Source organism: Hypanus sabinus, chromosome 13 (assembly GCF_030144855.1).
Source record: "Hypanus sabinus isolate sHypSab1 chromosome 13, sHypSab1.hap1, whole genome shotgun sequence".
Taxonomy (NCBI): Eukaryota; Metazoa; Chordata; class Chondrichthyes; order Myliobatiformes; family Dasyatidae; genus Hypanus; species Hypanus sabinus.
In genome coordinates this window covers 69,103,971-69,131,842 of record NC_082718.1, presented here as the reverse complement: position 1 = coordinate 69,131,842, position 27,872 = coordinate 69,103,971, and positions in this window count along the sequence as shown.

Here is a 27,872-nt window from a genome sequence, read left to right as displayed (position 1 = left end):
CATTGGAGTATTCCATGGCACTGAGCACTCTACATGCAAAATCTATACAGTTCCAAACCACCCAGAGTAGTTATGTGCACAACCTCACCACAGCATGCATTGAATAGAAAGTAATGCATTCAACTCAAAGGAGTGTACAGTTCAATTTTGCTGACAACTACTATGTGCTAACATGATGTAAACATTGTTAGTATGCTAACCGTATGATTTAGAGTTGTCTGCAACCAATTTTATGAGTGTGCTACCTATGCTACAGAAGTTACTTTCAGTATCATAACCTTCTCTACACAGCGGAACTTTAGACGTTGCAGAATTAAACCAAGTCAATGGCTGTTCCACTGTAAATGGTACCAGGTAGGTTACTGAAATCAGCTTGCATTGGAGTATTCCATGGCACTGAGCACTCTACATGCAAAATCAATACAGTTCCAAACCACCCAGAGTAGTTATGTACACAACCTTACCACAGAATGCATTGAATAGAAAGTAATGCATTCAACTCAATGGAGTGCACAGTTGAGTTTTGCTGATAACTACCATGTGCTAACATGATGTAAACATTGTTCGTACACTAACCATATGATTTAGAGTTGTCTGCAACCAATTTTATCAGTGTGCTACCTATGCTCCAGAAGTTATTTTCAGTAACATTACCTTCTCTACACAGTGGAACTTTAGCCTTTGCAGAAGTAAACCAAGTCAATGGCTGTTCCACTCTAAATGGTAACAGGTAGGTTACTGAATTCAGCTTGCATTGGAGTATTCCATGCCACTGAGCACTCTACATGCAAAATCTATACAGTTCCAAACCAGTCAGAGTAGTTATGTACACAACCTTACCACAGAATGCATTGAATAGAAAGTAATGCATTCAACTGAAAGGAGTGTACAGTTCAATTTTGCTGATAACTACTATGTGCTAACATGATGTAAACATTGTTAGTACACTAACCATATGATTTAGAGTTGTCTGCAACCAATTTTATGAGTGTGCTACCTATGCTACAGGAGTTACTTTCAGTATCATTACCTTCTCTACACAGTGGAACTTTAGCCTTTGCAGAAGTAAACCAAGTCAATGGCTGTTCCACTGTAAATGGTACCAGGTAGGTTACTGAATTCAGCCTGCATTGGAGTATTCCATGGCACTGAGCACTCTACATGCAAAATCTATACAGTTCCAAACCACCCAGAGTAGTTATGTGCACAACCTCACCACAGAATGCATTGAATAGAAAGTAATGCATTCAACTCAAAGGAGTGTACAGTTCAATTTTGCTGATAACTACTATGTGCTGACATGATGTAAACATTGTTAGTATGCTAACCGTATGATTTAGAGTTGTCTGCAACCAATTTTATGAGTGTGCTACCTATGCTACAGAAGTTACTTTCAGTATCATTACCTTCTCTACACAGTGGAACTTTAGACGTTGCAGAATTAAACCAAGTCAATGGCTGTTCCACTGTAAATGGGACCAGGTAGGTTACTGAATTCAGCTTGCATTGGAGTATTCCATGGCACTGAGCACTCTACATGCAAAATCTATACAGTTCCAAACCACCCAGAGTAGTTCTGTGCACAACCTCTCCACAGAATGCATTGAATAGAAAGTAATGCATTCAACTGAAAGGAGTGTACAGTTCAATTTTGCTGATAACTACTATGTGCTAACATGATGTAAACATTGTTAGTACACTAACCATATGATTTAGAGTTGTCTGCAACCAATTTTATGAGTATGCTACCTATGCTACAGGAGTTACTTTCAGTATCATTACCTTCTCTACACAGCGGAACTTTAGACGTTGCAGAATTAAACCAAGTCAATGGCTGTTCCACTGTAAATGGTACCAGGTAGGTTACTGAAATCAGCTTGCATTGGAGTATTCCATGGCACTGAGCACTCTACATGCAAAATCAATACAGTTCCAAACCAGTCAGAGTAGTTATGTACACAACCTTACCACAGAATGCATTGAATAGAAAGTAATGCATTCAACTCAATGGAGTGCACAGTTGAGTTTTGCTGATAACTACTATGTGCTAACATGATGTAAACATTGTTCGTACACTAACCATATGATTTAGAGTTGTCTGCAACCAATTTTATCAGTGTGCTACCTATGCTCCAGAAGTTACTTTCAGTAACATTACCTTCTCTACACAGTGGAACTTTAGCCTTTGCAGAAGTAAACCAAGTCAATGGCTGTTCCACTGTAAATGGTACCAGGTAGGTTACTGAAATCAGCTTGCATTGGAGTATTCCATGGCACTGAGCACTCTACATGCAAAATCTATACAGTTCCAAACCAGTCAGAGTAGTTATGTACACAACCTTACCACAGAATGCATTGAATAGAAAGTAATGCATTCAACTGAAAGGAGTGTACAGTTCAATTTTGCTGATAACTACTATGTGCTAACATGATGTAAACATTGTTAGTACACTAACCATATGATTTAGAGTTGTCTGCAACCAATTTTATGAGTGTGCTACCTATGCTACAGGAGTTACTTTCAGTATCATTACCTTCTCTACACAGTGGAACTTTAGCCTTTGCAGAAGTAAACCAAGTCAATGGCTGTTCCACTGTAAATGGTACCAGGTAGGTTACTGAATTCAGCCTGCATTGGAGTATTCCATGGCACTGAGCACTCTACATGCAAAATCTATACAGTTCCAAACCACCCAGAGTAGTTATGTGCACAACCTCACCACAGAATGCATTGAATAGAAAGTAATGCATTCAACTCAAAGGAGTGTACAGTTCAATTTTGCTGATAACTACTATGTGCTGACATGATGTAAACATTGTTAGTATGCTAACCGTATGATTTAGAGTTGTCTGCAACCAATTTTATGAGTGTGCTACCTATGCTACAGAAGTTACTTTCAGTATCATTACCTTCTCTACACAGTGGAACTTTAGACGTTGCAGAATTAAACCAAGTCAATGGCTGTTCCACTGTAAATGGGACCAGGTAGGTTACTGAATTCAGCTTGCATTGGAGTATTCCATGGCACTGAGCACTCTACATGCAAAATCTATACAGTTCCAAACCACCCAGAGTAGTTCTGTGCACAACCTCTCCACAGAATGCATTGAATAGAAAGTAATGCATTCAACTGAAAGGAGTGTACAGTTCAATTTTGCTGATAACTACTATGTGCTAACATGATGTAAACATTGTTAGTACACTAACCATATGATTTAGAGTTGTCTGCAACCAATTTTATGAGTATGCTACCTATGCTACAGGAGTTACTTTCAGTATCATTACCTTCTCTACACAGCGGAACTTTAGACGTTGCAGAATTAAACCAAGTCAATGGCTGTTCCACTGTAAATGGTACCAGGTAGGTTACTGAAATCAGCTTGCATTGGAGTATTCCATGGCACTGAGCACTCTACATGCAAAATCAATACAGTTCCAAACCAGTCAGAGTAGTTATGTACACAACCTTACCACAGAATGCATTGAATAGAAAGTAATGCATTCAACTCAATGGAGTGCACAGTTGAGTTTTGCTGATAACTACTATGTGCTAACATGATGTAAACATTGTTCGTACACTAACCATATGATTTAGAGTTGTCTGCAACCAATTTTATCAGTGTGCTACCTATGGTCCAGAAGTTACTTTCAGTAACATTACCTTCTCTACACAGTGGAACTTTAGCCTTTGCAGAAGTAAACCAAGTCAATGGCTGTTCCACTGTAAATGGTACCAGGTAGGTTACTGAATTCAGCTTGCATTGGAGTATTCCATGGCACTGAGCACTCTACATGCAAAATCTATACAGTTCCAAACCACCCAGAGTAGTTATGTGCACAACCTCACCACAGCATGCATTGAATAGAAAGTAATGCATTCAACTCAAAGGAGTGTACAGTTCAATTTTGCTGACAACTACTATGTGCTAACATGATGCAAACATTGTTAGTATGCTAACCGTATGATTTAGAGTTGTCTGCAACCAATTTTATGAGTGTGCTACCTATGCTACAGAAGTTACTTTCAGTATCATTACCTTCTCTACACAGCGGAACTTTAGACGTTGCAGAATTAAACCAAGTCAATGGCTGTTCCACTGTAAATGGTACCAGGTAGGTTACTGAAATCAGCTTGCATTGGAGTATTCCATGGCACTGAGCACTCTACATGCAAAATCAATACAGTTCCAAACCACCCAGAGTAGTTATGTACACAACCTTACCACAGAATGCATTGAATAGAAAGTAATGCATTCAACTCAATGGAGTGCACAGTTGAGTTTTGCTGATAACTACCATGTGCTAACATGATGTAAACATTGTTCGTACACTAACCATATGATTTAGAGTTGTCTGCAACCAATTTTATCAGTGTGCTACCTATGCTCCAGAAGTTACTTTCAGTAACATTACCTTCTCTACACAGTGGAACTTTAGCCTTTGCAGAAGTAAACCAAGTCAATGGCTGTTCCACTGTAAATGGGACCAGGTAGGTTACTGAATTCAGCTTGCATTGGAGTATTCCATGCCACTGAGCACTCTACATGCAAAATCTATACAGTTCCAAACCAGTCAGAGTAGTTATGTACACAACCTTACCACAGAATGCATTGAATAGAAAGTAATGCATTCAACTGAAAGGAGTGTACAGTTCAATTTTGCTGATAACTACTATGTGCTAACATGATGTAAACATTGTTAGTACACTAACCGTATGATTTAGAGTTGTCTGCAACCAATTTTATGAGTGTGCTACCTATGCTACAGGAGTTACTTTCAGTATCATTACCTTCTCTACACAGCGGAACTTTAGACGTTGCAGAATTAAACCAAGTCAATGGCTGTTCCACTGTAAATGGTACCAGGTAGGTTACTGAAATCAGCTTGCATTGGAGTATTCCATGGCACTGAGCACTCTACATGCAAAATCAATACAGTTCCAAACCAGTCAGAGTAGTTATGTACACAACCTTACCACAGAATGCATTGAATAGAAAGTAATGCATTCAACTCAATGGAGTGCACAGTTGAGTTTTGCTGATAACTACTATGTGCTAACATGATGTAAACATTGTTCGTACACTAACCATATGATTTAGAGTTGTCTGCAACCAATTTTATCAGTGTGCTACCTATGGTCCAGAAGTTACTTTCAGTAACATTACCTTCTCTACACAGTGGAACTTTAGCCTTTGCAGAAGTAAACCAAGTCAATGGCTGTTCCACTGTAAATGGGACCAGGTAGGTTACTGAATTCAGCTTGCATTGGAGTATTCCATGGCACTGAGCACTCTACATGCAAAATCTATACAGTTCCAAACCACCCAGAGTAGTTCTGTGCACAACCTCTCCACAGAATGCATTGAATAGAAAGTAATGCATTCAACTGAAAGGAGTGTACAGTTCAATTTTGCTGATAACTACTATGTGCTAACATGATGTAAACATTGTTAGTACACTAACCATATGATTTAGAGTTGTCTGCAACCAATTTTATGAGTGTGCTACCTATGCTACAGGAGTTACTTTCAGTATCATTACCTTCTCTACACAGCGGAACTTTAGACGTTGCAGAATTAAACCAAGTCAATGGCTGTTCCACTGTAAATGGTACCAGGTAGGTTACTGAAATCAGCTTGCATTGGAGTATTCCATGGCACTGAGCACTCTACATGCAAAATCAATACAGTTCCAAACCAGTCAGAGTAGTTATGTACACAACCTTACCACAGAATGCATTGAATAGAAAGTAATGCATTCAACTCAATGGAGTGCACAGTTGAGTTTTGCTGATAACTACTATGTGCTAACATGATGTAAACATTGTTCGTACACTAACCATATGATTTAGAGTTGTCTGCAACCAATTTTATCAGTGTGCTACCTATGGTCCAGAAGTTACTTTCAGTAACATTACCTTCTCTACACAGTGGAACTTTAGCCTTTGCAGAAGTAAACCAAGTCAATGGCTGTTCCACTGTAAATGGTACCAGGTAGGTTACTGAATTCAGCTTGCATTGGAGTATTCCATGGCACTGAGCACTCTACATGCAAAATCTATACAGTTCCAAACCACCCAGAGTAGTTATGTGCACAACCTCACCACAGCATGCATTGAATAGAAAGTAATGCATTCAACTCAAAGGAGTGTACAGTTCAATTTTGCTGACAACTACTATGTGCTAACATGATGTAAACATTGTTAGTATGCTAACCGTATGATTTAGAGTTGTCTGCAACCAATTTTATGAGTGTGCTACCTATGCTACAGAAGTTACTTTCAGTATCATAACCTTCTCTACACAGCGGAACTTTAGACGTTGCAGAATTAAACCAAGTCAATGGCTGTTCCACTGTAAATGGTACCAGGTAGGTTACTGAAATCAGCTTGCATTGGAGTATTCCATGGCACTGAGCACTCTACATGCAAAATCAATACAGTTCCAAACCACCCAGAGTAGTTATGTACACAACCTTACCACAGAATGCATTGAATAGAAAGTAATGCATTCAACTGAATGGAGTGCACAGTTGAGTTTTGTTGATAACTACCATGTGCTAACATGATGTAAACATTGTTCGTACACTAACCATATGATTTAGAGTTGTCTGCAACCAATTTTATCAGTGTGCTACCTATGCTCCAGAAGTTATTTTCAGTAACATTACCTTCTCTACACAGTGGAACTTTAGCCTTTGCAGAAGTAAACCAAGTCAATGGCTGTTCCACTCTAAATGGTAACAGGTAGGTTACTGAATTCAGGTTGCATTGGAGTATTCCATGCCACTGAGCACTCTACATGCAAAATCTATACAGTTCCAAACCACCCAGAGTAGTTATGTGCACAACCTTTCCACAGAATGCATTGAATAGAAAGTAATGCATTCAACTCAATGGAGTGTACAGTTCAATTTTGCTGATAACTACTATGTGCTAACATGATGTAAACAATGTTAGCACACTAACCGTATGATTTAGAGTTGTCTGCAAGCAATTTTATGAGTGTGCTACCTATGCTGCAGAAGTTACTTTCAGTATCATTACCTTCTCTACACAGCGGAACTTTAGACGTTGCAGAATTAAACCAAGTCAATGCCTGTTCCACTGTAAATGGTACCAGGTAGGTTACTAAAATCAGCTTGCATTGGAGTATTCCATGGCACTGAGCACTCTACATGCAAAATCAATACAGTTCCAAACCACCCAGAGTAGTTATGTACACAACCTTACCACAGAATGCATTGAATAGAAAGTAATGCATTCAACTCAATGGAGTGCACAGTTGAGTTTTGCTGATAACTACTATGTGCTAACATGATGCAAACATTGTTCGTACACTAACCATATGATTTAGAGTTGTCTGCAACCAATTTTATAAGTGTGCTACCTATGGTCCAGAAGTTACTTTCAGTAACATTACCTTCTCTACACAGTGGAACTTTAGCCTTTGCAGAAGTAAACCAAGTCAATGGCTGTTCCACTGTAAATGGTACCAGGTAGGTTACTGAATTCAGCTTGCATTGGAGTATTCCATGGCACTGAGCACTCTACATGCAAAATCTATACAGTTCCAAACCACCCAGAGTAGTTATGTACCCAACATTACCACAGAATGCATTGAATAGAAAGTAATGCATTGAACTCAATGGAGTGCACAGTTCAATTTTGCTGATAACTACTATGTGCTAACATGATGTAAACATTGATAGTACACTAATCAAATGATTTAGAGTTGTCTGCAAACAATTTTATCAGTGTGCTACCTATGCTCCAGAAGTTACTTTCAGTAACATTACCTTCTCTACACAGTGGAACTTTAGCCTTTGCAGAAGTAAACCAAGTCAATGGCTGTTCCACTGTAAACGGTACCAGGTAGGTTACTGAATTCAGCTTGTATTGGAGTATTCCATGGCACTGAGCACTCTACATGCAAAATCAATACAGTTCCAAACTATCCAGAGTAGTTATGTGCAGAACCTTACCACAGAATGCATTGAATAGAAACTAATGCATTCAACTCAATGGAGTGCACAGTTGAGTTTTGCTGATACCTACTATGTGCTAACATGATGTAAACATTGTTAGTACACTAACCATACGATTTAGAGTTGTCTGCAACCAATTTTATCAGTGTGCTACCTATGCTCCAGAAGTTATTTTCAGTAACATTACCTTCTCTACACAGTGGAACTTTAGCCTTTGCAGAAGTAAACCAAGTCAATGGCTGTTCCACTCTAAATGGTAACAGGTAGGTTACTGAATTCAGCTTGCATTGGAGTATTCCATGGCACTGAGCACTCTACATGCAAAATCTATACAGTTCCAAACCACCCAGAGTAGTTCTGTGCACAACCTTACCACAGAATGCATTAAATAGAAAGTAATGCATTCAACTCAAAGGAGTGTACAGTTCAATTTTGCTGATAACTACTATGTGCTAACATGATGTAAACATTGTTAGTACACTAATCAAATGATTTAGAGTTGTCTGCAACCAATTTTATCAGTGTGCTACCTATGCTCCAGAAGTTACTTTCAGTAACATTACCTTCTCTACACAGCGGAACTTCAGACGTTGCAGAATTAAACCAAGTCAATGGCTGTTCCACTGTAAATGGTACCAGGTAGGTTACTGAAATCAACTTGCATTGGAGTATTCCATGGCACTGAGGACTCTAAATGCAAAATCAATACATTTCCAAACCACCCAGAGTAGTTATGTACACAACCTTACCACAGAATGCATTGAATAGAAAGTAATGCATTCAACTCAATGGAGTGCACAGTTGAGTTTTGCTGATAACTACCATGTGCTAACATGATGTAAACATTGTTCGTACACTAACCATATGATTTAGAGTTGTCTGCAAACAATTTTATCAGTGTGCTACCTATGCTCCAGAAGTTACTTTCAGTAACATTACCTTCTCTACACAGTGGAACTTTAGCCTTTGCAGAAGTAAACCAAGTCAATGGCTGTTCCACTGTAAATGGGACCAGGTAGGTTACTGAATTCAGCTTGCATTGGAGTATTCCATGGCACTGAGCACTCTACATGCAAAATCTATACAGTTCCAAACCACCCAGAGTAGTTCTGTGAACAACCTCTCCACAGAAAGCATTGAATAGAAAGTAATGCATTCAACTCAATGGAGTGTACAGTTCAATTTTGCTGATAACTACTATGTGCTAACATGATGTAAACAATGTTAGCACACTAACCGTATGATTTAGAGTTGTCTGCAAGCAATTTTATGAGTGTGCTACCTATGCTGCAGAAGTTACTTTCAGTATCATTACCTTCTCTACACAGCGGAACTTTAGACGTTGCAGAATTAAACCAAGTCAATGGCTGTTCCACTGTAAATGGTACCAGGTAGGTTACTGAATTCAGCTTGCATTGGAGTATTCCATGGCACTGAGCACTCTACATGCAAAATCTATACAGTTCCAAACCACCCAGAGTAGTTATGTACCCAACATTACCACAGAATGCATTGAATAGAAAGTAATGCATTGAACTCAATGGAGTGCACAGTTCAATTTTGCTGATAACTACTATGTGCTAACATGATGTAAACATTGATAGTACACTAATCAAATGATTTAGAGTTGTCTGCAAACAATTTTATCAGTGTGCTACCTATGCTCCAGAAGTTACTTTCAGTAACATTACCTTCTCTACACAGTGGAACTTTAGCCTTTGCAGAAGTAAACCAAGTCAATGGCTGTTCCACTGTAAACGGTACCAGGTAGGTTACTGAATTCAGCTTGTATTGGAGTATTCCATGGCACTGAGCACTCTACATGCAAAATCAATACAGTTCCAAACTATCCAGAGTAGTTATGTGCAGAACCTTACCACAGAATGCATTGAATAGAAACTAATGCATTCAACTCAATGGAGTGCACAGTTGAGTTTTGCTGATACCTACTATGTGCTAACATGATGTAAACATTGTTAGTACACTAACCATACGATTTAGAGTTGTCTGCAACCAATTTTATCAGTGTGCTACCTATGCTCCAGAAGTTATTTTCAGTAACATTACCTTCTCTACACAGTGGAACTTTAGCCTTTGCAGAAGTAAACCAAGTCAATGGCTGTTCCACTCTAAATGGTAACAGGTAGGTTACTGAATTCAGCTTGCATTGGAGTATTCCATGGCACTGAGCACTCTACATGCAAAATCTATACAGTTCCAAACCACCCAGAGTAGTTCTGTGCACAACCTTACCACAGAATGCATTAAATAGAAAGTAATGCATTCAACTCAAAGGAGTGTACAGTTCAATTTTGCTGATAACTACTATGTGCTAACATGATGTAAACACTGTTAGTACACTAATCAAATGATTTAGAGTTGTCTGCAACCAATTTTATCAGTGTGCTACCTATGCTCCAGAAGTTACTTTCAGTAACATTACCTTCTCTACACAGCGGAACTTTAGACGTTGCAGAATTAAACCAAGTCAATGGCTGTTCCACTGTAAATGGTACCAGGTAGGTTACTGAAATCAACTTGCATTGGAGTATTCCATGGCACTGAGGACTCTAAATGCAAAATCAATACATTTCCAAACCACCCAGAGTAGTTATGTACACAACCTTACCACAGAATGCATTGAATAGAAAGTAATGCATTCAACTCAATGGAGTGCACAGTTGAGTTTTGCTGATAACTACCATGTGCTAACATGATGTAAACATTGTTCGTACACTAACCATATGATTTAGAGTTGTCTGCAAACAATTTTATCAGTGTGCTACCTATGCTCCAGAAGTTACTTTCAGTAACATTACCTTCTCTACACAGTGGAACTTTAGCCTTTGCAGAAGTAAACCAAGTCAATGGCTGTTCCACTGTAAATGGGACCAGGTAGGTTACTGAATTCAGCTTGCATTGGAGTATTCCATGGCACTGAGCACTCTACATGCAAAATCTATACAGTTCCAAACCACCCAGAGTAGTTCTGTGAACAACCTCTCCACAGAAAGCATTGAATAGAAAGTAATGCATTCAACTCAATGGAGTGTACAGTTCAATTTTGCTGATAACTACTATGTGCTAACATGATGTAAACATTGTTAGTATGCTAACCATATGATTTAGAGTTGTCTGCAACCAATTTTATCTGTGTGCTACCTATGCTCCAGAAGTTACTTTCAGTAACATTACCTTCTCTACACAGTGGAACTTCAGGCTTTGCAGAAGTAAACCAAGTCAATGGCTGTTCCACTGTAAATGGGACCAGGTAGGTTACTGAATTCAGCTTGCATTGGAGTATTCCATGGCACTGAGCACTCTACATGCAAAATCTATACAGTTCCAAACCACCCAGAGTAGTTCTGTGCACAACCTCTCAACAGAATGCATTGAATAGAAAGTAATGCATTCAACTCAATGGAGTGTACAGTTCAATTTTGCTGATAACTACTATGTGCTAACATGATGTAAACAATGTTAGCACACTAACCATATGATTTAGAGTTGTCTGCAACCAATTTTATGAGTGTGCTACCTATGCTACAGAAGTTACTTTCAGTATCATTACCTTCTCTACACAGCGGAACTTTAGCCTTTGCAGAAGTAAACCAAGTCAATGGCTGTTCCACTCTAAATTGTAACAGGTAGGTTACTGAATTCAGCTTGCATTGGAGTATTCCATGGCACTGAGCACTGTATATGCAAAATCTATACAGTTCCAAACCACCCAGAGTAGTTATGTGCACAACCTCACCACAGAATGCATTGAATAGAAAGTAATGCATTCAACTCAATGGAGTGCACAGTTCAATTTTGCTGATAACTACTATGTGCTAACATGATGTAAACATTGTTCGTACACTAATCAAATGCTTTAGAGTTGTCTGCAACCAATTTTATCAGTGTGCTACCTATGCTCCAGAAGTTACTTTCAGTAACATTACCTTCTCTACACAGTGGAACTTCAGGCTTTGCAGAAGTAAACCAAGTCAATGGCTGTTCCACTGTAAATGGGACCAGGTAGGTTACTGAATTCAGCTTGCATTGGAGTATTCCATGGCACTGAGCACTCTACATGCAAAATCTATACAGTTCCTAACCACCCAGAGTAGTTCTGTGCACAACCTCTCCACAGAATGCATTGAATAGAAAGTAATGCATTCAACTCAATGGAGTGTACAGTTCAATTTTGCTGATAACTACTATGTGCTAACATGATGTAAACAATGTTAGCACACTAACCATATGATTTAGAGTTGTCTGCAACCAATTTTATGAGTGTGATACCTATGCTACAGAAGTTACTTTCAGTATCATTACCTTCTCTACACAGCGGAACTTTAGCCTTTGCAGAAGTAAACCAAGTCAATGGCTGTTCCACTCTAAATTGTAACAGGTAGGTTACTGAATTCAGCTTGCATTGGAGTATTCCATGGCACTGAGCACTGTATATGCAAAATCTATACAGTTCCAAACCACCCAGAGTAGTTATGTGCACAACCTCACCACAGAATGCATTGAATAGAAAGTAATGCATTCAACTCAATGGAGTGCACAGTTCAATTTTGCTGATAACTACTATGTGCTAACATGATGTAAACATTGTTAGTACACTAATCAAATGATTTAGAGTTGTCTGCAACCAATTTTATGAGTGTGCTACCTATGCTACAGAAGTTACTTTCAGTATGATTACCTTCTCTACACAGCGGAACTTTAGACGTTGCAGAATTAAACCAAGTCAATGGCTGTTCCACTGTAAATGGTACCAGGTAGGTTACTGAAATCAACTTGCATTGGAGTGTTCCATGGCACTGAGCACTCTAAATGCAAAATCAATACAGTTCCAAACCACCCAGAGTAGTTATGTACACAACCTTACCACAGAATGCATTGAATAGAAAGTAATGCATTCAACTCAATGGAGTGCACAGTTGAGTTTTGCTGATAACTACCATGTGCTAACATGATGTAAACATTGTTCGTACAGTAACCATATGATTTAGAGTTGTCTGCAACCAATTTTATCAGTGTGCTACCTATGCTCCAGAAGTTATTTTCAGTAACATTACCTTCTCTACACAGTGGAACTTTAGCCTTTGCAGAAGTAAACCAAGTCAATGGCTGTTCCACTCTAAATTGTAACAGGTAGGTTACTGAATTCAGCTTGCATTGGAGTATTCCATGGCACTGAGCACTCTACATGCAAAATCTATACAGTTCCAAACCACCCAGAGTAGTTCTGTGCACAACCTCTCCACAGAATGCATTGAATAGAAAGTAATGCATTCAACTCAATGGAGTGTACAGTTCAATTTTGCTGATAACTACTATGTGCTAACATGATGTAAACAATGTTAGCACACTAACCATATGATTTAGAGTTGTCTGCAACCAATTTTATGAGTGTGCTACCTATGCTACAGAAGTTACTTTCAGTATCATTACCTTCTCTACACAGCGGAACTTTAGCCTTTGCAGAAGTAAACCAAGTCAATGGCTGTTCCACTGTAAATGGGAACAGGTAGGTTACTGAATTCAGCTTGCATTGGAGTATTCCATGGCACTGAGCACTCTACATGCAAAATCTATACAGTTCCAAACCACCCAGAGTAGTTCTGTGCACAACCTCTCCACAGAATGCATTGAATAGAAAGTAATGCCTTCAACTCAATGGAGTGTACAGTTCAATTTTGCTGATAACTACTATGTGCTAACATGATGTAAACACTGTTAGCACACTAACCATATGATTTAGAGTTGTCTGCAACCAATTTTATGAGTGTGCTACCTATGCTACAGAAGTTACTTTCAGTATCATTACCTTCTCTACACAGCGGAACTTTAGACGTTGCAGAATTAAACCAAGTCAATGGCTGTTCCACTGTAAATGGTACCAGGTAGGTTACTGAAATCAGCTTGCATTGGAGTATTCCATGGCACTGAGCACTCTACATGCAAAATCAATACAGTTCCAAACCACCCAGAGTAGTTATGTACACAACCTTACCACAGAATGCATTGAATAGAAAGTAATGCATTCAACTCAATGGAGTGCACAGTTGAGTTTTGCTGATAACTACCATGTGCTAACATGATGTAAACATTGTTCGTACACTAACCATATGATTTAGAGTTGTCTGCAACCAATTTTATCAGTGTGCTACCTATGCTCCAGAAGTTACTTTCAGTAACATTACCTTCTCTACACAGTGGAACTTTTGCCTTTGCAGAAGTAAACCAAGTCAATGGCTGTTCCACTGTAAATGGTACCAGGTAGGTTACTGAATTCAGCTTGCATTGGAGTATTCCATGGCACTGAGCACTCTACATGCAAAATCTATACAGTTCCAATCCACCCAGAGTAGTTCTGTGCACAACCTTACCACAGAATGCATTGAATAGAAAGTAATGCATTCAACTCAAAGGAGTGTACAGTTCAATTTTGCTGATAACTACTATGTGCTGACATGATGTAAACATTGTTAGTATGCTAACCGTATGATTTAGAGTTGTCTGCAACCAATTTTATGAGTGTGCTACCTATGCTACAGAAGTTACTTTCAGTATCATTACCTTCTCTGCACAGTGGAACTTTAGACGTTGCAGAATTAAACCAAGTCAATGGCTGTTCCACTGTAAATGGGACCAGGTAGGTTACTGAATTCAGCTTGCATTGGAGTATTCCATGGCACTGAGCACTCAACATGCAAAATCTATACAGTTCCAAACCACCCAGAGTAGTTCTGTGCACAACCTCTCCACAGAATGCATTGAATAGAAAGTAATGCATTCAACTGAAAGGAGTGTACAGTTCAATTTTGCTGATAACTACTATGTGCTAACATGATGTAAACATTGTTAGTACACTAACCATATGATTTAGAGTTGTCTGCAACCAATTTTATGAGTGTGCTACCTATGCTACAGGAGTTACTTTCAGTATCATTACCTTCTCTACACAGCAGAACTTTAGACGTTGCAGAATTAAACCAAGTCAATGGCTGTTCCACTGTAAATGGTACCAGGTAGGTTACTGAAATCAGCTTGCATTGGAGTATTCCATGGCACTGAGCACTCTACATGCAAAATCAATACAGTTCCAAACCAGTCAGAGTAGTTATGTACACAACCTTACCACAGAATGCATTGAATAGAAAGTAATGCATTCAACTCAATGGAGTGCACAGTTGAGTTTTGCTGATAACTACTATGTGCTAACATGATGTAAACATTGTTCGTACACTAACCATATGATTTAGAGTTGTCTGCAACCAATTTTATCAGTGTGCTACCTATGGTCCAGAAGTTACTTTCAGTAACATTACCTTCTCTACACAGTGGAACTTTAGCCTTTGCAGAAGTAAACCAAGTCAATGGCTGTTCCACTTTAAATGGTACCAGGTAGGTTACTGAATTCAGCTTGCATTGGAGTATTCCATGGCACTGAGCACTCTACATGCAAAATCTATACAGTTCCAAACCACCCAGAGTAGTTATGTGCACAACCTCACCACAGAATGCATTGAATAGAAAGTAATGCATTCAACTCAAAGAAGTGTACAGTTCAAATTTGCTGATAACTACTATGTGCTGACATGATGTAAACATTGTTAGTATGCTAACCGTATGATTTAGAGTTGTCTGCAACCAATTTTATGAGTGTGCTACCTATGCTACAGGAGTTACTTTCAGTATCATTACCTTCTCTACACAGCGGAACTTTAGACGTTGCAGAATTAAACCAAGTCAATGCCTGTTCCACTGTAAATGGTACCAGGTAGGTTACTGAAATCAGCTTGCATTGGAGTATTCCATGGCACTGAGCACTCTACATGCAAACTCAATACAGTTCCAAACCACCCAGAGTAGTTATGTACACAACCTTACCACAGAATGCATTGAATAGAAAGTAATGCATTCAACTCAATGGAGTGCACAGTTGAGTTTTGATGATAACTACTATGTGCTAACATGATGTAAACATTGTTCGTACACTAACCATATGATTTAGAGTTGTCTGCAACCAGTTTTATAAGTGTGCTACCTATGGTCCAGAAGTTACTTTCAGTAACATTACCTTCTCTACACAGTGGAACATTAGCCTTTGCAGAAGTAAACCAAGTCAATGGCTGTTCCACTGTAAATGGTACCAGGTAGGTTACTGAATTCAGCTTGCATTGGAGTATTCCATGGCACTGAGCACTCTACATGCAAAATCTATACAGTTCCAAACCACCCAGAGTAGTTATGTGCCCAACATTACCACAGAATGCATTGAATAGAAAGTAATGCATTCAACTCAATGGAGTGCACAGTTGAGTTTTGCTGATAACTACTATGTGCTAACATGATGTAAACATTGTTCGTACACTAACCATATGATTTAGAGTTGTCCGCAACCAATTTTATCAGTGTGCTACCTATGCTCCAGAAGTTACTTTCAGTAACATTACCTTCTCTACACAGTGGAACTTTAGCCTTTGCAGAAGTAAACCAAGTCAATGGCTGTTCCACTGTAAATGGTACCAGGTAGGTTACTGAATTCAGCTTGCATTGGAGTATTCCATGGCACTGAGCACTCTACATGCAAAATCTATACAGTTCCAAACCACCCAGAGTATTCCATGGCACTGAGCACTGTATATGCAAAATCTATACAGTTCCAAACCACCCAGAGTAGTTATGTGCACAACCTCACCACAGAATGCATTGAATTGAAAGTAATGCATTCAACTCAATGGAGTGCACAGTTCAATTTTGCTGATAACTACTATGTGCTAACATGATGTAAACATTGTTAGTACACTAATCAAATGATTTAGAGTTGTCTGCAACCAATTTTATGAGTGTGCTACCTATGCTACAGAAGTTACTTTCAGTATGATTACCTTCTCTACACAGCGGAACTTTAGACGTTGCAGAATTAAACCAAGTCAATGGCTGTTCCACTGTAAATGGTACCAGGTAGGTTACTGAAATCAACTTGCATTGGAGTGTTCCATGGCACTGAGCACTCTAAATGCAAAATCAATACAGTTCCAAACCACCCAGAGTAGTTATGTACACAACCTTACCACAGAATGCATTGAATAGAAAGTAATGCATTCAACTCAATGGAGTGCACAGTTGAGTTTTGCTGATAACTACCATGTGCTAACATGATGTAAACATTGTTCGTACAGTAACCATATGATTTAGAGTTGTCTGCAACCAATTTTATCAGTGTGCTACCTATGCTCCAGAAGTTACTTTCAGTAACATTACCTTCTCTACACAGTGGAACTTTAGCCTTTGCAGAAGTAAACCAAGTCAATGGCTGTTCCACTGTAAACGGGACCAGGTAGGTTACTGAATTCAGCTTGCATTGGAGTATTCCATGGCACTGAGCACTCTACATGCAAAATCTATACAGTTCCAAACCACCCAGAGTAGTTCTGTGCACAACCTCTCCACAGAATGCATTGAATAGAAAGTAATGCATTCAACTCAATGGAGTGTACAGTTCAATTTTGCTGATAACTACTATGTGCTAACATGATGTAAACATTGTTAGTATGCTACCCATATGATTTAGAGCTGTCTGCAACCAATTTTATCAGTGTGCTACCTATGCTCCAGAAGTTACTTTCAGTAACATTACCTTCTCTACACAGTGGAACTTTAGCCTTTGCAGAAGTAAACCAAGTCAATGGCTGTTCCACTGTAAATGGGAACAGGTAGGTTACTGAATTCAGCTTGCATTGGAGTATTCCATGGCACTGAGCACTCTACATGCAAAATCTATACAGTTCCAAACCACCTAGAGTAGTTCTGTGCACAACCTCTCCACAGAATGCATTGAATAGAAAGTAATGCCTTCAACTCAATGGAGTGTACAGTTCAATTTTGCTGATAACTACTATGTGCTAACATGATGTAAACATTGTTAGTATGCTAACCATATGATTTAGAGCTGTCTGCAACCAATTTTATCAGTGTGCTACCTATGCTCCAGAAGTTACTTTCAGTAACATTACCTTCTCTACACAGTGGAACTTTAGCCTTTGCAGAAGTAAACCAAGTCAATGGCTGTTCCACTGTAAATGGGAACAGGTAGGTTACTGAATTCAGCTTGCATTGGAGTATTCCATGGCACTGAGCACTCTACATGCAAAATCTATACATTTCCAAACCACCCAGAGTAGTTCTGTGCACAACCTCTCCACAGAATGCATTGAATAGAAAGTAATGCCTTCAACTCAATGGAGTGTACAGTTCAATTTTGCTGATAACTACTATGTGCTAACATGATGTAAACACTGTTAGCACACTAACCATATGATTTAGAGTTGTCTGCAACCAATTTTATGAGTGTGCTACCTATGCTACAGAAGTTACTTTCAGTATCATTACCTTCTCTACACAGTGGAACTTTAGACGTTGCAGAATTAAACCAAGTCAATGGCTGTTCCACTGTAAATGGGACCAGGTAGGTTACTGAATTCAGCTTGCATTGGAGTATTCCATGGCACTGAGAACTCAACATGCAAAATCTATACAGTTCCAAACCACCCAGAGTAGTTCTGTGCACAACCTCTCCACAGAATGCATTGAATAGAAAGTAATGCATTCAACTGAAAGGAGTGTACAGTTCAATTTTGCTGATAACTACTATGTGCTAACATGATGTAAACATTGTTAGTATACTAACCATATGATTTAGAGTTGTCTGCAACCAATTTTATGAGTGTGCTACCTATGCTACAGGAGTTACTTTCAGTATCATTACCTTCTCTACACAGCGGAACTTTAGACGTTGCAGAATTAAACCAAGTCAATGGCTGTTCCAGTGTAAATGGTACCAGGTAGGTTACTGAAATCAGCTTGCATTGGAGTATTCCATGGCACTGAGCACTCTACATGCAAAATCAATACAGTTCCAAACCAGTCAGAGTAGTTATGTACACAACCTTACCACAGAATGCATTGAATAGAAAGTAATGCATTCAACTCAATGGAGTGCACAGTTGAGTTTTGCTGATAACTACTATGTGCTAACATGATGTAAACATTGTTCGTACACTAACCATATGATTTAGAGTTGTCTGCAACCAATTTTATCAGTGTGCTACCTATGGTCCAGAAGTTACTTTCAGTAACATTACCTTCTCTACACAGTGGAACTTTAGCCTTTGCAGAAGTAAACCAAGTCAATGGCTGTTCCACTGTAAATGCTACCAGGTAGGTTACTGAATTCAGCTTGCATTGGAGTATTCCATGGCACTGAGCACTCTACATGCAAAATCTATACAGTTCCAAACCACCCAGAGTAGTTATGTGCACAACCTCACCACAGAATGCATTGAATAGAAAGTAATGCATTCAACTGAAAGGAGTGTACAGTTCAATTTTGCTGATAACTACTATGTGCTAACATGATGTAAACATTGTTAGTACACTAACCATATGATTTAGAGTTGTCTGCAACCAATTTTATGAGTGTGCTACCTATGCTACAGGAGTTACTTTCAGTATCATTACCTTCTCTACACAGCGGAACTTTAGACGTTGCAGAATTAAACCAAGTCAATGGCTGTTCCACTGTAAATGGTACCAGGTAGGTTACTGAAATCAGCTTGCATTGGAGTATTCCATGGCACTGAGCACTCTACATGCAAAATCAATACAGTTCCAAACCAGTCAGAGTAGTTATGTACACAACCTTACCACAGAATGCATTGAATAGAAAGTAATGCATTCAACTCAATGGAGTGCACAGTTGAGTTTTGCTGATAACTACTATGTGCTAACATGATGTAAACATTGTTCGTACACTAACCATATGATTTAGAGTTGTCTGCAACCAATTTTATCAGTGTGCTACCTATGGTCCAGAAGTTACTTTCAGTAACATTACCTTCTCTACACAGTGGAACTTTAGCCTTTGCAGAAGTAAACCAAGTCAATGGCTGTTCCACTGTAAATGGTACCAGGTAGGTTACTGAATTCAGCTTGCATTGGAGTATTCCATGGCACTGAGCACTCTACATGCAAAATCTATACAGTTCCAAACCACCCAGAGTAGTTATGTGCACAACCTCACCACAGAATGCATTGAATAGAAAGTAATGCATTCAACTCAAAGGAGTGTACAGTTCAATTTTGCTGATAACTACTATGTGCTGACATGATGTAAACATTGTTAGTATGCTAACCGTATGATTTAGAGTTGTCTGCAACCAATTTTATGAGTGTGCTACCTATGCTACAGAAGTTACTTTCAGTATCATTACCTTCTCTACACAGTGGAACATTAGACGTTGCAGAATTAAACCAAGTCAATGGCTGTTCCACTGTAAATGGGACCAGGTAGGTTACTGAATTCACTTGCATTGGAGTATTCCATGGCACTGAGCACTCTACATGCAAAATCTATACAGTTCCAAACCACCCAGAGTAGTTCTGTGCACAACCTCTCCGCAGAATGCATTGAATAGAAAGTAATGCATTCAACTGAAAGGAGTGTACAGTTCAATTTTGCTGATAACTACTATGTGCTAACATGATGTAAACATTGTTAGTACACTAACCGTATGATTTAGAGTTGTCTGCAACCAATTTTATGAGTGTGCTACCTATGCTGCAGAAGTTACTTTCAGTATCATTACCTTCTCTACACAGCGGAACTTTAGACCTTGCAGAATTAAACCAAGTCAATGCCTGTTCCACTGTAAATGGTACCAGGTAGGTTACTGAAATCAGCTTGCATTGGAGTATTCCATGGCACTGAGCACTCTACATGCAAAATCAATACAGTTCCAAACCACCCAGAGTAGTTATGTACACAACCTTACCACAGAATGCATTGAATAGAAAGTAATGCATTCAACTCAATGGAGTGCACAGTTGAGTTTTGCTGATAACTACTATGTGCTAACATGATGTAAACATTGTTCGTACACTAACCATATGATTTAGAGTTGTCTGCAACCAATTTTATCAGTGTGCTACCTATGGTCCAGAAGTTACTTTCAGTAACATTACCTTCTCTACACAGTGGAACTTTAGCCTTTGCAGAAGTAAACCAAGTCAATGGCTGTTCCACTGTAAATGCTACCAGGTAGGTTACTGAATTCAGCTTGCATTGGAGTATTCCATGGCACTGAGCACTCTACATGCAAAATCTATACAGTTCCAAACCACCCAGAGTAGTTATGTGCACAACCTCACCACAGAATGCATTGAATAGAAAGTAATGCATTCAACTGAAAGGAGTGTACAGTTCAATTTTGCTGATAACTACTATGTGCTAACATGATGTAAACATTGTTAGTACACTAACCATATGATTTAGAGTTGTCTGCAACCAATTTTATGAGTGTGCTACCTATGCTACAGGAGTTACTTTCAGTATCATTACCTTCTCTACACAGCGGAACTTTAGACGTTGCAGAATTAAACCAAGTCAATGGCTGTTCCACTGTAAATGGTACCAGGTAGGTTACTGAAATCAGCTTGCATTGGAGTATTCCATGGCACTGAGCACTCTACATGCAAAATCAATACAGTTCCAAACCAGTCAGAGTAGTTATGTACACAACCTTACCACAGAATGCATTGAATAGAAAGTAATGCATTCAACTCAATGGAGTGCACAGTTGAGTTTTGCTGATAACTACTATGTGCTAACATGATGTAAACATTGTTCGTACACTAACCATATGATTTAGAGTTGTCTGCAACCAATTTTATCAGTGTGCTACCTATGGTCCAGAAGTTACTTTCAGTAACATTACCTTCTCTACACAGTGGAACTTTAGCCTTTGCAGAAGTAAACCAAGTCAATGGCTGTTCCACTGTAAATGGTACCAGGTAGGTTACTGAATTCAGCTTGCATTGGAGTATTCCATGGCACTGAGCACTCTACATGCAAAATCTATACAGTTCCAAACCACCCAGAGTAGTTATGTGCACAACCTCACCACAGAATGCATTGAATAGAAAGTAATGCATTCAACTCAAAGGAGTGTACAGTTCAATTTTGCTGATAACTACTATGTGCTGACATGATGTAAACATTGTTAGTATGCTAACCGTATGATTTAGAGTTGTCTGCAACCAATTTTATGAGTGTGCTACCTATGCTACAGAAGTTACTTTCAGTATCATTACCTTCTCTACACAGTGGAACATTAGACGTTGCAGAATTAAACCAAGTCAATGGCTGTTCCACTGTAAATGGGACCAGGTAGGTTACTGAATTCACTTGCATTGGAGTATTCCATGGCACTGAGCACTCTACATGCAAAATCTATACAGTTCCAAACCACCCAGAGTAGTTCTGTGCACAACCTCTCCGCAGAATGCATTGAATAGAAAGTAATGCATTCAACTGAAAGGAGTGTACAGTTCAATTTTGCTGATAACTACTATGTGCTAACATGATGTAAACATTGTTAGTACACTAACCGTATGATTTAGAGTTGTCTGCAACCAATTTTATGAGTGTGCTACCTATGCTGCAGAAGTTACTTTCAGTATCATTACCTTCTCTACACAGCGGAACTTTAGACCTTGCAGAATTAAACCAAGTCAATGCCTGTTCCACTGTAAATGGTACCAGGTAGGTTACTGAAATCAGCTTGCATTGGAGTATTCCATGGCACTGAGCACTCTACATGCAAAATCAATACAGTTCCAAACCACCCAGAGTAGTTATGTACACAACCTTACCACAGAATGCATTGAATAGAAAGTAATGCATTCAACTCAATGGAGTGCACAGTTGAGTTTTGCTGATAACTACTATGTGCTAACATTATGTAAACATTGTTCGTACACTAACCATATGATTTAGAGTTGTCTGCAACCAATTTTATAAGTGTGCTACCTATGGTCCAGAAGTTACTTTCAGTAACATTACCTTCTCTACACAGTGGAACTTTAGCCTTTGCAGAAGTAAACCAAGTCAATGGCTGTTCCACTGTAAATGGTACCAGGTAGGTTACTGAATTCAGCTTGCATTGGAGTATTCCATGGCACTGAGCACTCTACATGCAAAATCTATACAGTTCCAAACCACCCAGAGTAGTTATGTGCCCAACATTACCACAGAATGCATTGAATAGAAAGTAATGCAATCAACTCAAAGGAGTGTACAGTTCAATTTTGCTGATAACTACTATGTGCTAACATGATGTAAACATTGTTAGTATGCTAACCATATGATCTAGAGTTGTCTGCAACCAATTATATCAGTGTGCTACCTATGGTCCAGAAGTTACTTTCTGTAACATTACCTTCTCTACACAGTGGAACTTTAGCTTTTGCAGAAGTAAACCAAGTCAATGGCTGTTCCACTCTAAATTGTAACAGGTAGGTTACTGAATTCAGCTTGCATTGGAGTATTCCATGGCACTGAGCACTCTACATGCAAAATCTATACAGTTCCAAACCACCCAGAGTAGTTATGTGCACAACCTCACCACAGAATGCATTGAATAGAAAGTAATGCATTCAACTCAAAGGAGTGTACAGTTCAATTTTGCTGATAACTACTATGTGCTAACATGATGTAAACATTGTTAGTACACTAACCATATGATTTAGAGTTGTCTGCAACCAATTTTATGAGTGTGCTACCTATGCTACAGGAGTTACTTTCAGTATCATTACCTTCTCTACACAGCGGAACTTTAGACCTTGCAGAATTAAACCAAGTCAATGGCTGTTCCACTGTAAATGGTACCAGGTAGGTTACTGAAATCAGCTTGCATTGGAGTATTCCATGGCACTGAGCACTCTACATGCAAAATCAATACAGTTCCAAACCAGTCAGAGTAGTTATGTACACAACCTTACCACAGAATGCATTGAATAGAAAGTAATGCATTCAACTCAATGGAGTGCACAGATGAGTTTTGCTGATAACTACCATGTGCTAACATGATGTAAACATTGTTCGTACACTAACCATATGATTTAGAGTTGTCTGCAACCAATTTTATCAGTGTGCTACCTATGGTCCAGAAGTTACTTTCAGTAACATTACCTTCTCTACACAGTGGAACTTTAGCCTTTGCAGAAGTAAACCAAGTCAATGGCTGTTCCACTGTAAATGGTACCAGGTAGGTTACTGAATTCAGCTTGCATTGGAGTATTCCATGGCACTGAGCACTCTACATGCAAAATCTATACAGTTCCAAACCACCCAGAGTAGTTATGTGCACAACCTCACCACAGAATGCATTGAATAGAAAGTAATGCATTCAACTCAAAGGAGTGTACAGTTCAATTTTGCTGATAACTACTATGTGCTGACATGATGTAAACATTGTTAGTATGCTAACCGTATGATTTAGAGTTGTCTGCAACCAATTTTATGAGTGTGCTACCTATGCTACAGAAGTTACTTTCAGTATCATTACCTTCTCTACACAGTGGAACATTAGACGTTGCAGAATTAAACCAAGTCAATGGCTGTTCCACTGTAAATGGGACCAGGTAGGTTACTGAATTCACTTGCATTGGAGTATTCCATGGCACTGAGCACTCTACATGCAAAATCTATACAGTTCCAAACCACCCAGAGTAGTTCTGTGCACAACCTCTCCGCAGAATGCATTGAATAGAAAGTAATGCATTCAACTGAAAGGAGTGTACAGTTCAATTTTGCTGATAACTACTATGTGCTAACATGATGTAAACATTGTTAGTACACTAACCGTATGATTTAGAGTTGTCTGCAACCAATTTTATGAGTGTGCTACCTATGCTGCAGAAGTTACTTTCAGTATCATTACCTTCTCTACACAGCGGAACTTTAGACCTTGCAGAATTAAACCAAGTCAATGCCTGTTCCACTGTAAATGGTACCAGGTAGGTTACTGAAATCAGCTTGCATTGGAGTATTCCATGGCACTGAGCACTCTACATGCAAAATCAATACAGTTCCAAACCACCCAGAGTAGTTATGTACACAACCTTACCACAGAATGCATTGAATAGAAAGTAATGCATTCAACTCAATGGAGTGCACAGTTGAGTTTTGCTGATAACTACTATGTGCTAACATGATGTAAACATTGTTCGTACACTAACCATATGATTTAGAGTTGTCTGCAACCAATTTTATAAGTGTGCTACCTATGGTCCAGAAGTTACTTTCAGTAACATTACCTTCTCTACACAGTGGAACTTTAGCCTTTGCAGAAGTAAACCAAGTCAATGGCTGTTCCACTGTAAATGGTACCAGGTAGGTTACTGAATTCAGCTTGCATTGGAGTATTCCATGGCACTGAGCACTCTACATGCAAAATCTATACAGTTCCAAACCACCCAGAGTAGTTATGTGCCCAACATTACCACAGAATGCATTGAATAGAAAGTAATGCAATCAACTCAAAGGAGTGTACAGTTCAATTTTGCTGATAACTACTATGTGCTAACATGATGTAAACATTGTTAGTATGCTAACCATATGATCTAGAGTTGTCTGCAACCAATTATATCAGTGTGCTACCTATGGTCCAGAAGTTACTTTCTGTAACATTACCTTCTCTACACAGTGGAACTTTAGCTTTTGCAGAAGTAAACCAAGTCAATGGCTGTTCCACTCTAAATTGTAACAGGTAGGTTACTGAATTCAGCTTGCATTGGAGTATTCCATGGCACTGAGCACTCTACATGCAAAATCTATACAGTTCCAAACCACCCAGAGTAGTTATGTGCACAACCTCACCACAGAATGCATTGAATAGAAAGTAATGCATTCAACTCAAAGGAGTGTACAGTTCAATTTTGCTGATAACTACTATGTGCTAACATGATGTAAACATTGTTAGTACACTAACCATATGATTTAGAGTTGTCTGCAACCAATTTTATGAGTGTGCTACCTATGCTACAGGAGTTACTTTCAGTATCATTACCTTCTCTACACAGCGGAACTTTAGACCTTGCAGAATTAAACCAAGTCAATGGCTGTTCCACTGTAAATGGTACCAGGTAGGTTACTGAAATCAGCTTGCATTGGAGTATTCCATGGCACTGAGCACTCTACATGCAAAATCAATACAGTTCCAAACCAGTCAGAGTAGTTATGTACACAACCTTACCACAGAATGCATTGAATAGAAAGTAATGCATTCAACTCAATGGAGTGCACAGTTGAGTTTTGCTGATAACTACTATGTGCTAACATGATGTAAACATTGTTCGTACACTAACCATATGATTTAGAGTTGTCTGCAACCAATTTTATCAGTGTGCTACCTATGGTCCAGAAGTTACTTTCAGTAACATTACCTTCTCTACACAGTGGAACTTTAGCCTTTGCAGAAGTAAACCAAGTCAATGGCTGTTCCACTGTAAATGGTACCAGGTAGGTTACTGAATTCAGCTTGCATTGGAGTATTCCATGGCACTGAGCACTCTACATGCAAAATCTATACAGTTCCAAACCACCCAGAGTAGTTATGTGCACAACCTCACCACAGAATGCATTGAATAGAAAGTAATGCATTCAACTCAAAGGAGTGTACAGTTCAATTTTGCTGATAACTACTATGTGCTGACATGATGTAAACATTGTTAGTATGCTAACCGTATGATTTAGAGTTGTCTGCAACCAATTTTATGAGTGTGCTACCTATGCTACAGAAGTTACTTTCAGTATCATTACCTTCTCTACACAGTGGAACTTTAGACGTTGCAGAATTAAACCAAGTCAATGGCTGTTCCACTGTAAATGGGACCAGGTAGGTTACTGAATTCAACTTGCATTGGAGTATTCCATGGCACTGAGCACTCTACATGCAAAATCTATACAGTTCCAAACCACCCAGAGTAGTTCTGTGCACAACCTCTCCACAGAATGCATTGAATAGAAAGTAATGCATTCAACTGAAAGGAGTGTACAGTTCAATTTTGCTGATAACTACTATGTGCTAACATGATGTAAACATTGTTAGTACACTAACCATATGATTTAGAGTTGTCTGCAACCAATTTTATGAGTGTGCTACCTATGCTACAGGAGTTACTTTCAGTATCATTGCCTTCTCTACACAGCGGAACTTTAGACGTTGCAGAATTAAACCAAGTCAATGGCTGTTCCACTGTAAATGGTACCAGGTAGGTTACTGAAATCAGCTTGCATTGGAGTATTCCATGGCACTGAGCACTCTACATGCAAAATCAATACAGTTCCAAACCAGTCAGAGTAGTTATGTACACAACCTTACCACAGAATGCATTGAATAGAAAGTAATGCATTCAACTCAATGGAGTGCACAGTTGAGTTTTGCTGATAACTACTATGTGCTAACATGATGTAAACATTGTTCGTACACTAACCATATGATTTAGAGTTGTCTGCAACCAATTTTATCAGTGTGCTACCTATGGTCCAGAAGTTACTTTCAGTAACATTACCTTCTCTACACAGTGGAACTTTAGCCTTTGCAGAAGTAAACCAAGTCAATGGCTGTTCCACTGTAAATGGTACCAGGTAGGTTACTGAATTCAGCTTGCATTGGAGTATTCCATGGCACTGAGCACTCTACATGCAAAATCTATACAGTTCCAAACCACCCAGAGTAGTTATGTGCACAACCTCACCACAGAATGCATTGAATAGAAAGTAATGCATTCAACTCAAAGGAGTGTACAGTTCAATTTTGCTGATAACTACTATGTGCTGACATGATGTAAACATTGTTAGTATGCTAACCGTATGATTTAGAGTTGTCTGCAACCAATTTTATGAGTGTGCTACCTATGCTACAGGAGTTACTTTCAGTATCATTACCTTCTCTACACAGCGGAACTTTAGACGTTGCAGAATTAAACCAAGTCAATGGCTGTTCCACTGTAAATGGTACCAGGTAGGTTACTGAAA